General features: G+C 44.0%; 1 protein-coding gene across 2 annotated transcripts in view; it reads right to left on the bottom strand.

The window, feature by feature from the left end:
• The window catches only part of GGNBP2 (gametogenetin binding protein 2), a 116,187-nt gene that overhangs the window by 88,903 nt on the left and 15,187 nt on the right, over window positions 1-12,097 (bottom strand). The gene's annotated exons all lie outside the window — the stretch shown is intronic.

The following is a 12,097-nucleotide window of genomic DNA, read 5'->3' on the forward strand; positions in this document are numbered from 1 at the left end:
CTCCCCTCCAGTCACCGCTCACTCAGGGTTAATGCCAGCGGTAACGGACCGCGTTATGCCAGGGGTTAGGCTGCTTTCACACATCAGGTTTTTTGTTTCAGGCTAAATCCGGCTCTTCCGTGAAAAACCGGAATCGGAATAGTGTAAAACCGGATCCGGTTTTCCCCCCATTGACTTGTATTAGCGCCGGATGGCCCAGCGTTCCTTCCGGTTTGATGCCGGATCCGGCTTACAATCAATTCCGGCGTCTAGAAAAAAGTCTACTGTAACGTTTGTCTGCAGCGAAAAAGCCGGATCCGGCCTTTCTCGGCAATGCAAGTCTTGTCCACGCCAGATCCGGAAAATGGCGGATCCGGCTTTTTACACTGAGCATGCACAGAAACTATGGGCCTGCCCCCAGGACTATATATATATATATATATATATATATCAATGCCATTGAGGCCTTCACTCATTTCCACCCATACTGCCAGCCAGAGAGACACACCCTGCCAAGACAGAACAAAGGAGCCAGAGAGCGGAGCCAGCTACAAACCTGCCACAGAGGCCTGCCAGCTATAACCTGCCACAGAGCCCAGCCAGCTCTCCTGCCACAGAGGCCTGCCAGCATTCCTGCCACAGAGGCCTGCCAGCATTCCTGCCACAGAGCCCAGCCAGCTATAACCTGCCACAGAGGCCTGCCAGCTATAACCTGCCACAGAGGCCTGCCAGCTATAACCTGCCACAGAGGCCTGCCAGCTATAAGCTGCCACAGAGGCCTGCCAGCTATAACCTGCCACAGAGGCCTGCCAGCTATAACCTGCCACAGAGGCCTGCCAGCTATAACCTGCCACAGAGCCCAACCAGCTCTCCTGCCACAGAGACCTGCCAGCCAAGCCATACCAGAGCAGACATGTCTTCTTCTGGGAGCCCTCCTCCCCGTCGGCAGCGCACTGAAGTAAATATGTTTTTAACAATTTTGCTCTCTTGCTCCCTCGCTGTCTTGTGGGTGTGTGTCTGTGTGTGTGTGAATGTATGTCTGTGTATTTGTGTATGTATGTGTATATTAATGTTTTTTGTCATTTTGCATCTTTGTAGGAAGCTGCTGCCATAGTCCAAGAGGTGCTCCCCGAAGAAGAGGGAAGGGGTGGAGAAAGACATGGAGAGGGATCACAATTGGTATGTTTCTTTCATGTATTACGGAACCACAATCTAACACTACACACAACACATAACACTAGATACTTACAGATAGAACACAACACATACAAACTGATACATTCAGACATCACACAACAAATAAAAAACTTATCATTATAGATATCACGTGACACACAACACATAGAAAGGCTACCTACAAGCACATAACTTTTATGTTTTCTTCTAGAGTTCGGATTCTGGTGCTCAATCGAGAGGTCCTTCTAGTGGCTCCCAGGGTCGTCGGCGTGAGAGTCGTGGCGGCCGTTGGCGTGTATTCAGTGCCACCCCCCGGAAGTCGTCACCACGCTACTTCCGGAGTCATGGTGCCGTACTGGAGGGAGACGTAGACCCAGCGAGCGGCAATTTCTCAGCCACCTGCAGTGGCGCCGCACCGCTGGAACGAGCATCGCGGACGACCGCCGAGAGGGCTCCGCGCAGCAGCTGCAGCCCAGGGTCCACAGAGGGAATGTGGCTGAACACGGGAGCATCTGCTCTACCGAACGCTGAGGGACCTCGCACGGTATCAGCGGTATTAAGGGCATACCATCTCGCCCGCTGCCCCAACCCCGGTGGAGGAGCTGGAGCCCAGGTAAACCGAATCTTCCCACGTCTGTGCTCCTCTTCCTGCATCTGTCCCTGATAGGGACAGGAAAAACACTGACGGGTGGAGGTGGGGGGGGGGGGGGGGGGGGGGGGGCTATTTAACCTCTTCTGTGTTTCCTGTCCCTACCAAGGATATGAAGGACAACCTCCTGATGGTGCTGCCAGGAGGGATGTCCTGGGAAAAGGGTGTTTCAACTCAATACTGAGCAAGGGGTCTGAATACTAATGACCATGTGATACTTCAGTTTCTATTTTCACAAATTTGCAGAAATTTCTACATTTCTGTTTATTTTCAGTCAAGATGGGGTGCAGAGTGTAATGAGAATTTTTTACTTTTTTGATTTTACCAAATGGCTGTAATGAAACAGAGTGAAAGATTTAAAGGGGTATGAATACTTTTTGTACCCACTGTATATAGCGATCCAATGGCTACCTTAGATGCCTGTTACACTTGCAGCACATCTTCACCAGCAATTTTCACATTTAAATATACAGTGGGGGAAATAAGCATTTGATCCCTAGCTGATTTTGTAAATTTGCCCGCTGACAAAGACATGAACAGTCTATGATTTTAACCCCTTTCTGACCTCGGATGGGATAGTACGTCCGAGGTCAGAACCCCCTCTTTGATCCGGGCTCCGGCGGTGAGCCTGCATCAAAGGCGGGACATGTCAGCTGTTTTGAACAGCTGACATGTGCCCGCAATAGCGACGGGTGGAATCGCGATCCACCCGCCGCTATTAAACTAGTTAAATGCCGCTGTCAAACGCTGACAGCGGCATTTAACCGGCGCTTCCGGCCATCGGGCCGGAAAGGAGCGCATCGCCGACACCGTCACATGATCGGGGGTCAGCGATGCATCAGGATAGTAACCATAGAGGTCCTATGGTTACTGATGCCGGCCTGCTGTGAGCGCCACCCTGTGGTTGGCGCTCATAGCAAGCCTACATTTCAGCTACATAGCAGCGATCTGATGATCGCTGTTATGTAGCTCAGCCGATCGAGTTGTGCCAGTTTCTAGCCTCCCATGGCTATTGAAGCATGGCAAAAGTAGAAAAAAAAAATTATAAAAGTTTAAATCACCCCCCTTTTGCCCCATTCAAAATAAAACAAACAAACAAAAAAATCAAACCTACACATATTTAGTATAGCCGCGTTCAGAATCGCCCAATCAATAAAAAAAAAAAAAAAAAAGGATTAACCTGATGGCTAAATGGCGTAGCGAGAAAAAAAATTAGAAACGCCAGAATTAAGTTTTTTTGGTCGCCGCGACATTGCATTAAAATGCAATAACGGGCGATCAAAAGAACGTATCTGCCCAAGAGTGGTATTATTACAAACGTCAGCTCTGCACGCAAAAAATAAGCCCTCACCCGACCCCAGATCACGAAAAATGGAGACGCTACGGGTATCGGAAAATGGCGCAATGTGGGGGGGTTTTTTTAGCAAAGTTTGGAAAAAAAATTTCCACCACTTAGATAAAGAACCTAGACATGTTTGGTGTCTATGAACTCGTAATGACCTGGAGAATCAAAATGGCAGGTTAGTTTTAGCATTTAGTGAACCTAGCAAAAAAAGCCCAACAAAAAACAAGTGTGGCATTGCACTTTTTTTGCAATTTCACCGCACTTGGAATTTTTTTCTCATTTTCTAGTACACGACATGCTAAAAACCAATGATATTGTTGAAAAGTGCAACTTGTCCCGCAAAAAACAAGCCCACCTTGACAGAATGCAGCATTAGTGCTGCACAAGGTGGCTCTTTTTACTGATCTACATTTTTGTCGTGAATCAGAAGAGTAGAGTAGTCTGGCCCATCTAGTCTTCACTGCAGGAACATTAAAGGGGTTGTCCACTACTAGGACAACTCCCTTCTTGACCAAAATGTTTAGACCCGACAAAATAATAAAACCTATAAAACCTCGCATTCCCTGGACTCTCGTGCGGTGTTACGACACCCAAAGCCGGCGCCAATTAGCACTGGTGTCACTGTCTCCGCCTTCGGACAAATCGAACATGAAGAGGAAGTCCGGGCTGAAGCTGATCTCTGGCTTCATCTTCATGCTCAACTCGTACGAAGAAAAGGACACCAGCGCTGATTGGGCACCTGTGTCACAACACCACAAGAGAGTCCTGGGGAGAACGAGTTCCGACAAAGCAGGAACGACACTGGCACGGAAGGGGAGTATAAGCATTATTATTTTGTGGGGGCCAAGCAAGTGATCTGATAAGTTGTCCAAGTAGTGGACAACTTTTTTAATAGCTCAGCATTTACATTGATTTGGTTGTGGTACCAGTTGTATGGCCATTTCTACCGCAAGGGGCGTTTTTCAATACGAATTCAGTCCACAGGTTGCTCGTGCTACTGCAAGTTATCTGCATGACCTAAATGTGCTACCATGGCCTATAATATCTCCAGACTTCCCAGATGTGCTTGATGGAAGATACTGATCGCCAGTTGCAGAGGGAGCTGCCAGAAGCAGATCTTGAAGATCTGTATGCCTAAGTGCATTTATTCTGACAGACTATTTCTCAACCATTAATGACCTCATTTATAAAAACCAAGGTAAGTGTATGAATTTCTGTGAATGGAGCTAACACTCTACACTGACTAAATCAAAAGGTTTTAAAAAGGTTTTCATTTTTGTCATCATTTGCAAATTATTAACATGTCTATTCATCCTGTGATTTTCATAATTAAAAGACAATTCATGATATTGTAATTTAAGCAATTTTATACAAAATTACTTTATAACCAGGAGACAAGAATTATGGTATTTGGTATTATATGAGGTTTTTTTTTTCCTCTACAAACATGGTAATTTGACAGTGGTCAGAAGTAGGCTTGTCCAGTGATAACATAGATCAGTGGGGGTGGGGCTCACAGGGATCTGCATCCACGGCTGTGGAGTCGAAGTTGTGGAGTCAGAGTCTGAGCCCATTTTGGTGGAGTCAAAACAAAATGGACCGACTCCCAAAATATATAATAAATCGGGTACAGTAATTCAATGCAGTTTGTGGGAAATATTTTTTTCATAAGAATTTGGGAAAGTTATGATATGTCTGTCCTATTCCTGATCTAAGGTCTAGACTTAAACTGCAGCACAGATTCATCTTGGCTATGTTCATCATAAGTAGCGAGGCTCCTCCTCTACATTAAGGGGGAAAAAAAATAAAACACACAAGGAAGGAAAGCCTTCATTCATCTCAGAATTTCTGGAGTGAACCCGTAAAGCAGGATTAAAGAAGGTAAGTACTTCCTAAAGCATATCTAAACTTTAAATAAACTGCATAAAGCAATAGTCCAGTATACGTTGTCTCTTTACGTTTCATGTTTTAGTTTGTTTTTCCTCTTAGCTCATGTTTGGAGAAATTAACTGCCCTGAAAGTACAAACTTTATACTTATCTGTCCTACTGATTTATGCAAAGATTGTTTTATTTACAATACAGACCAAAGGTTTGGACACCTTCTCATTTAAAGATTTTTCTGTATTTTCATGACTATGAAAATTGTACATTCACACTGAAGGCATCAAAACTATGAATTAACACATGTGGAATTATATACTTAACAAAAAAGTGTGAAACTGAAATTATGTCTTATATTCTAGGTTCTTCAAAGTAGCCACCTTTTGCTTTGATGACTGCTTTGCACTCTTGGCATTCTCTTGATGAGCTTCAAGAGGTAGTCACCGGAAATGGTTTTCACTTCACAGGTGTGCCCTGTCAGGGTTAGTAAGTGGGATTGGGACCATCAGTTGGGACCATCAGTTGTGTGGAGCAGAAGTGTGGTGGATACACAGCTGATAGCCCTACTGAATAGACTGTTAGAATTTGTATTATGGCAAGAAAAAAGCAGCTAAGTAAAGAAAAACAAGTGGCCACCATTACTTGCAGAAATGAAGGTCAGTCAGTCTGAAAAATTGGGAAAACTTTGAAAGTGTCCCCAAGGGCAGTCGCAAAACCATCAAGCGCCACAAAGAAACTGGCTTACATGAGGACCGCCCCAGGAAAGGAAGACCAAGAGTCACCTCTGCTTCTGAGGATAAGTTTATCCGAGTCACCAGCCTCAGAAATCACAGGTTAACAGCAGCTCAGATTAGAGACCAGGTCAATGCCACACAGAGTTCTAGCAGCAGACACATCTCTACAACAACTGTTGAGAGGAGACTTTGTGCAGCAGGCCTTCATGGTAAAATAGCTGCTAGGAAACCACTGCTAAGGACAGGCAACAAGCAGAAGAGACTTGTTTGGGTTAAAGAACACAAGGAATGGACATTAGACCAGTGGAAATCTGTGCTTTGTTCTGATGAGTCCAAATTTGAGATCTTTGGTTCCAACCACTGTGTCTTTGTGCGACACAGAAAAGGTGAACGGATGGACTCTACATGCCTGGTTCCCACCGTGAAGCATGGAGAAGGAAGTGTGATGGTGTGGGGGTGCTTTGCTGGTGACACTGTTGGGGATTTATTCAAAATTGAAGGCATACTGAACCAGCATGGCTACCACAGCATCTTGCAGCAGCATGCTATTACATCCGGTTTGCGTTTAGTTGGACCATCATTTATTTTTCAACAGGACAATGACCCCAAACACACATCCAGGCTGTGTAAGGGCTATTTAACCAAGAAGGAGAGTGATGGGGTGCTAAGCCAGATACTCTGGCCTCCACAGTCAATAGACATGAACCCAATCGAGATGGTTTGGGGTGAGCTGGACCGCAGAATGAAGGCAAAAGGGCCAACAAGTGCTAAGCATCTCTGGGAACTCCTTCAAGATTGTTGGAAGACCATTTCCGGTGACTGCCTCTTGAAGATCATCAAGAGAATGCCAAGAGTGTGCAAAGCAGTCATCAAAGCAAAAGGTGGCAACTTTGAAGAGCCTAGAATAGAATACATAATTTCAGTTGTTTCACACTTTTTTGTTAAGTACCGTATATACTCGAGTATAAGCCGAGATTTTCAGCCCACTTTTTTGGGCTGAAATTGCCCCTCTCGGCTTATACTCGAGTCATACCGGGGGGTCGGCAGGGGAGGGGGAGCTGTCTAAAAATACTCACCTAGTCCAGGCGCGGTCCCTGCTTCCCCGGCGCCGGCAGCAGCAGCTTCACCTTCTTCCTGTACTCAGCGGTCACATGGTCCCGCTCATTACAGTAAATGAATATTCGGCTCCACCTCCCATAGGGGTGGAGCCGCATATTCATTACTGTAATCAGCGGTACCATGTGATTGCTGAGTACAGGATGAAGCGCTGCGGCGTCGGGGAAGCAGGATCTACACAGCGGCAGGACCAGGTGAGTATACGGGGAGGGGAGGGGAGCGCAGCGCGATAGTCACCTGCTCCTCGTTCCGGGCGCCGATCTGTCTCCAGCAGTGACGCTGAGGTCAGAGGGCGCGGCGACGTGGTCAGTGCGCGCCCTCTGCTGAACGTCAGTGCTGGAGACAGATCGGCGCCGGAACGAGGAGCAGGTGACTATTGAAAGTGCCGGGGGCCTGAGCGACGGAGAGGTGAGTATGTGATTTTTTTTTTATTGCAGCAAATGGGGCAAGTGTCTGTATGGAGCATCTATGGGGCCATAACGTTCCTGCAGCACTATATGGGGCCATAACGTTCCTGGAGCACTATATGGGGCCATAACATTCCTGCAGCACTATATGGGGCCATAACATTCCTGCAGCACTATATGGGGCCATAACATTCCTGCAGCACTATATGGGGCCATAACATTCCTGCAGCACTATATGGGGGCCATAACGTTCCTGCAGCACTATATGGGGGCCATAACGTTCCTGCAGCACTATATGGGGCCATAACGTTCCTGCAGCACTATATGGGGCCATAACATTCCTGCAGCACTATATGGGGCCATAACATTCCTGCAGCACTATATGGGGCCATAACATTCCTGCAGCACTATATGGGGCCATAACATTCCTGCAGCACTATATGGGGCCATAACATTCCTGCAGCACTATATGGGGCCATAACATTCCTGCAGCACTATATGGGGCCATAACATTCCTGCAGCACTATATGGGGCCATAACATTCCTGCAGCACTATATGGGGCCATAACATTCCTGCAGCACTATATGGGGCCATAACATTCCTGCAGCACTATATGGGGCCATAACATTCCTGCAGCACTATATGGGGCCATAACATTCCTGCAGCACTATATGGGGCCATAACATTCCTGCAGCACTATATGGGGCCATAACATTCCTGCAGCACTATATGGGGCCATAACATTCCTGCAGCACTATATGGGGCCATAACATTCCTGCAGCACTATATGGGGCCATAACATTCCTGCAGCACTATATGGGGCCATAACGTTCCTGCAGCACTATATGGGGCCATAACGTTCCTGCAGCACTATATGGGGCCATAACGTTCCTGGAGCACTATATGGGGCCATAACATTCCTGCAGCACTATATGGGGGCCATAACGTTCCTGCAGCACTATATGGGGGCCATAACGTTCCTGCAGCACTATATGGGGTCATAACATTCCTGCAGCACTATATGGGGCCATAACATTCCTGCAGCACTATATGGGGCCATAACATTCCTGCAGCACTATATGGGGCCATAACATTCCTGCAGCACTATATGGGGCCATAACATTCCTGCAGCACTATATGGGGCCATAACGTTTCTGCAGCACTATATGGGGCCATAACGTTTCTGCAGCACTATATGAGGCCATAACGTTTCTGCAGCACTATATAGGGGCATAATGTTTGTGCAGCACTATACGGCGCAAGTGTCTGTATGGTGCCATAATTAACGTTTGTAGGGCACTACGGCATATAGGGCAAGTGTCTGTATGGAGCATCTTATAGGGCCATAACGTTTGTGCAGCACTATAATACTAATAATATACTAATCAGCATTTGTGCAGCATTATATTGGGCAAATGTGTCTATGGAGCATCTTATGGGGCCTTTATTAACCTTTATGCAGGATTATATGGGGCATATTTTAATATGGAACATCTTATGGGGCCATAATGAACAGTATGGAGCATTATATGGGGCTCCTGATTCAATATGGATATTCAAAGACACTTAACATACTGATGTCTCAATTAATTTTACTTTTATTGGTATCTATTATTACTTTTGACATTTACCGGTAGCTGCTGCATTTTCCCCCCTAGGCTTATACTCGAGTCAATAAGTTTTCCCAGTTTTTTGTGTCAAAATTAGGGGGGTCGGCTTATACTCGGGTTGGCTTATACTCGAGTATATGCGGTATATAATTCCACATGTGTTAATTCATAGTTTTGATGCCTGTTCTGCCCATCTTAATGTGCAGAAAGTTAATTGTCATGTTATTCAAGTTATGGCCACTGGAGGTCATCAGTTGTCTACTTTTCATGTTGTTTACCAACTTTCCCTCAGAAGAGCAATGTCTTCTGGGTAAGTTCCGCCCTCATTCTTCTTGTGGAAGATGAGCTTCAGTAGCCATTTCTCCTCAGGTCTGATGAGAGACACACGTGCTCCTGTCTCACTTACTTTCCTACCCCTGTCCTAACGGATCTCGGTACGTTTATAAAGGGTTAAATGCATTTTATGTTTGTGTTAGTATCTGAGCCTTATGCAGCTCCTATAGTCTGATATAGTTAGGCAGATTGTGCTCTGCAGCTTGCAGTTAGGTTAATGTATGTTTAATCTGCATGTAGACAGATGCATCTTTGTATAGAATAGGGCAGTGCTGTTAGAATTACTGTGTAATGCACTCTGTACAATTCTTGCTGTAATGTCCCAGTTATTTATGTGATTGCACCCTGTATGTGCATATACTGATATGCTGTTATTCTTTACAGTTTTTCACCAGTCATCCACTATGATTATTCACTGAACATCCACTTTGTACATCAACATCATTCACTATTCGATCATCTACTATGAATACTATCCACCATTGTTGTTCAACGTTATAGTTTATGTTATCATCACCCTAATAAATAAGACTTGAGCTTCAATACAGTCTGTTTACTGGGATGTGGATGAAGGTTTAGCCGTATGTTGGAATCCACACAGCATCCTACGTGGAGGAAGGCAGAACAATGCCTTCAGTGTGAACGTACAATTTTCATAGTCATGAAAATACAGAAAAATCTTTAAATGAGAAGGTGTGTCCAAACCTTTGCTCTGTACATGCTAAATTATACAGTGCATGATTCCCTATTCTTGCAAGAATTACAATATACTTTTTTTTACAGGACAAAAATATTTTCAGAGCGAAACTACATAATTACAAAATGTGTAAGAAGCATCTTATGAAGTCAGCTGTATTTGAGCATTTTACTGTGACTCAAGATAAAAAACATTTTGTGTGTCAGTGTATAAGTGACCCAGATGAAAACAAATGCTGTGATGCCAAAATCAGTGCATACTCAGGCAGTGATAAAAATGCTCCTTCAAGAGCTTCCAATCTAAGACGACATTTACAACACTGCCACCCATAAACTTACAAAAGCTGTGATTGAAAAAGATCACAGAAGCACCAAGAAACCAGAGACCAGCAGTTCCTGCCAGGCAAAGGAAGAGGAAAGAGTGTCTCAAACATCAGTTACAAGATATTTTGTAAGTGACAAAGTTACTGCAACAATGAGAGAAGATGTGTTTGAAAGACAGCTCATCAAGCTTGTTGTGAAGGACTGTGCACCATTATTATTTGCATGACCAGCTTTTACAGCTCTTAAAGGAGATATGGCCCACAAACTTTATGTTTCTCTTGAAAGAGAAAGTATTAGAAAATGAGTGATTGCAGAAGCCCTTAACTAGTGATGAGCGAATATACTCGGAACTCGAGATTTCCTGAGCACGCTCGGGTGTCCTCCGAGTATTTGTAAGTACTCGGAGATTTAGTTTTCAGTGCAGCAGCAGCAGAATGATTTACACCTGTTAGCCAGCATAAGTACATGTGGGGATTCCCTAGCAATCAGGCAACCCCCACATGTACTTATGCTGGCTAATAGATTTAAATCATTCAGCTGCGGCACTGAAAACTAAATCTAAAGTACTTACAAATACAAGGACACCGAATATATTCGCTCATCACTACCCTTAACCAAAAAGAAGATCTTAAAGACAATCAAGAGACGCTTTGTATTTCTTAACCCCTTAAGCCCCGAGGGTGGTTTGCACGTTAATGACGGGCCAATTTTTACAATTCTGACCACTGTCCCTTTATGAAGTTATAACTCTGGAACGCTTCAACGGATCTTGGCGATTCTGATATTGTTTTCTCAAGACATATTGTACTTCATGATAGTGGTAAAATTTCTTTGATATTACCTGCGTTTAACGCAATTTTCCAACTTTGAATTTTTATGCCCTTAAATCACAGAGATATGTCACACATAACATTTCCCACATGTCTACTTTACATCAGCACAATTTTGGAAACAAAATTTTTTTTTGTTAGGGCGTTATAAGGGTTAAAAGTTGACCAGCAATTTCTCATTTTTACCACCATTTTTTTTTTAGGGACCACATCACATTTGAAGTCACTTTGAGGGGTCTATATGATGGAAAATACCCAAGAGTGACACCATTCTAAAAACTGCACCCCTCAAGGTGCTCAAAACCACATTCAAGAAGTTTATTAACCCTTCTGGTGCTTCACAGGAATTTTTGGAATGTTTAACCCCTTCAAGACCCAGTCTATTTTGACCTTAATGACCTGGCCATTTTCTGCAACTCTGACCAGTGTGCCTTTATGAGGTAATAACTCAGGAACGCTTCAACGGATCCTAGCGGTTCTGAGACTGTTTTTTCGTGACATATTGGGCTTCATGTTAGTGGTAAATTTAGGTTGATATTTTTTGTGTTTATGTGTGAAAAAAAAAAATGGAAATTTGGTGAAAATTTTGCAATTTTCAAATTTTGAATTTTTATTCTGTTAAAACGAGAGAGTTATGTGGCACAAAATAGTTAATAAATAACATTACCCACATGTCTACTTTACATCAGCACAATTTTGGAAACAAATTTTTTTTTGCTAGGAAGTTATAAGGGTTTAAATTTGAACAGCGATTTCTCATTTTTACAACGAAATTTACAAAACCATTTTTTTTTTAGAGACCACCTCACATTTGAAGTCAGTTTGAGGGTTCTATATGGCTGGAAATACCCAAACGTGACACCATTCTAAAAACTGCACCCCTCAAGGTGATCAAAACCACATTCAAGAAGTTTATTAACCCTTCAGGTGCTTCACAGCAGCAGAAGCAACATGGAAGGAAAAAATGAACATTTCACTTTTTAGTCACAAAAATCTTCTTTTGCAACAATTTTTT

Source organism: Ranitomeya variabilis, chromosome 3 (assembly GCF_051348905.1).
Source record: "Ranitomeya variabilis isolate aRanVar5 chromosome 3, aRanVar5.hap1, whole genome shotgun sequence".
Lineage (NCBI taxonomy): Eukaryota > Metazoa > Chordata > Amphibia > Anura > Dendrobatidae > Ranitomeya > Ranitomeya variabilis.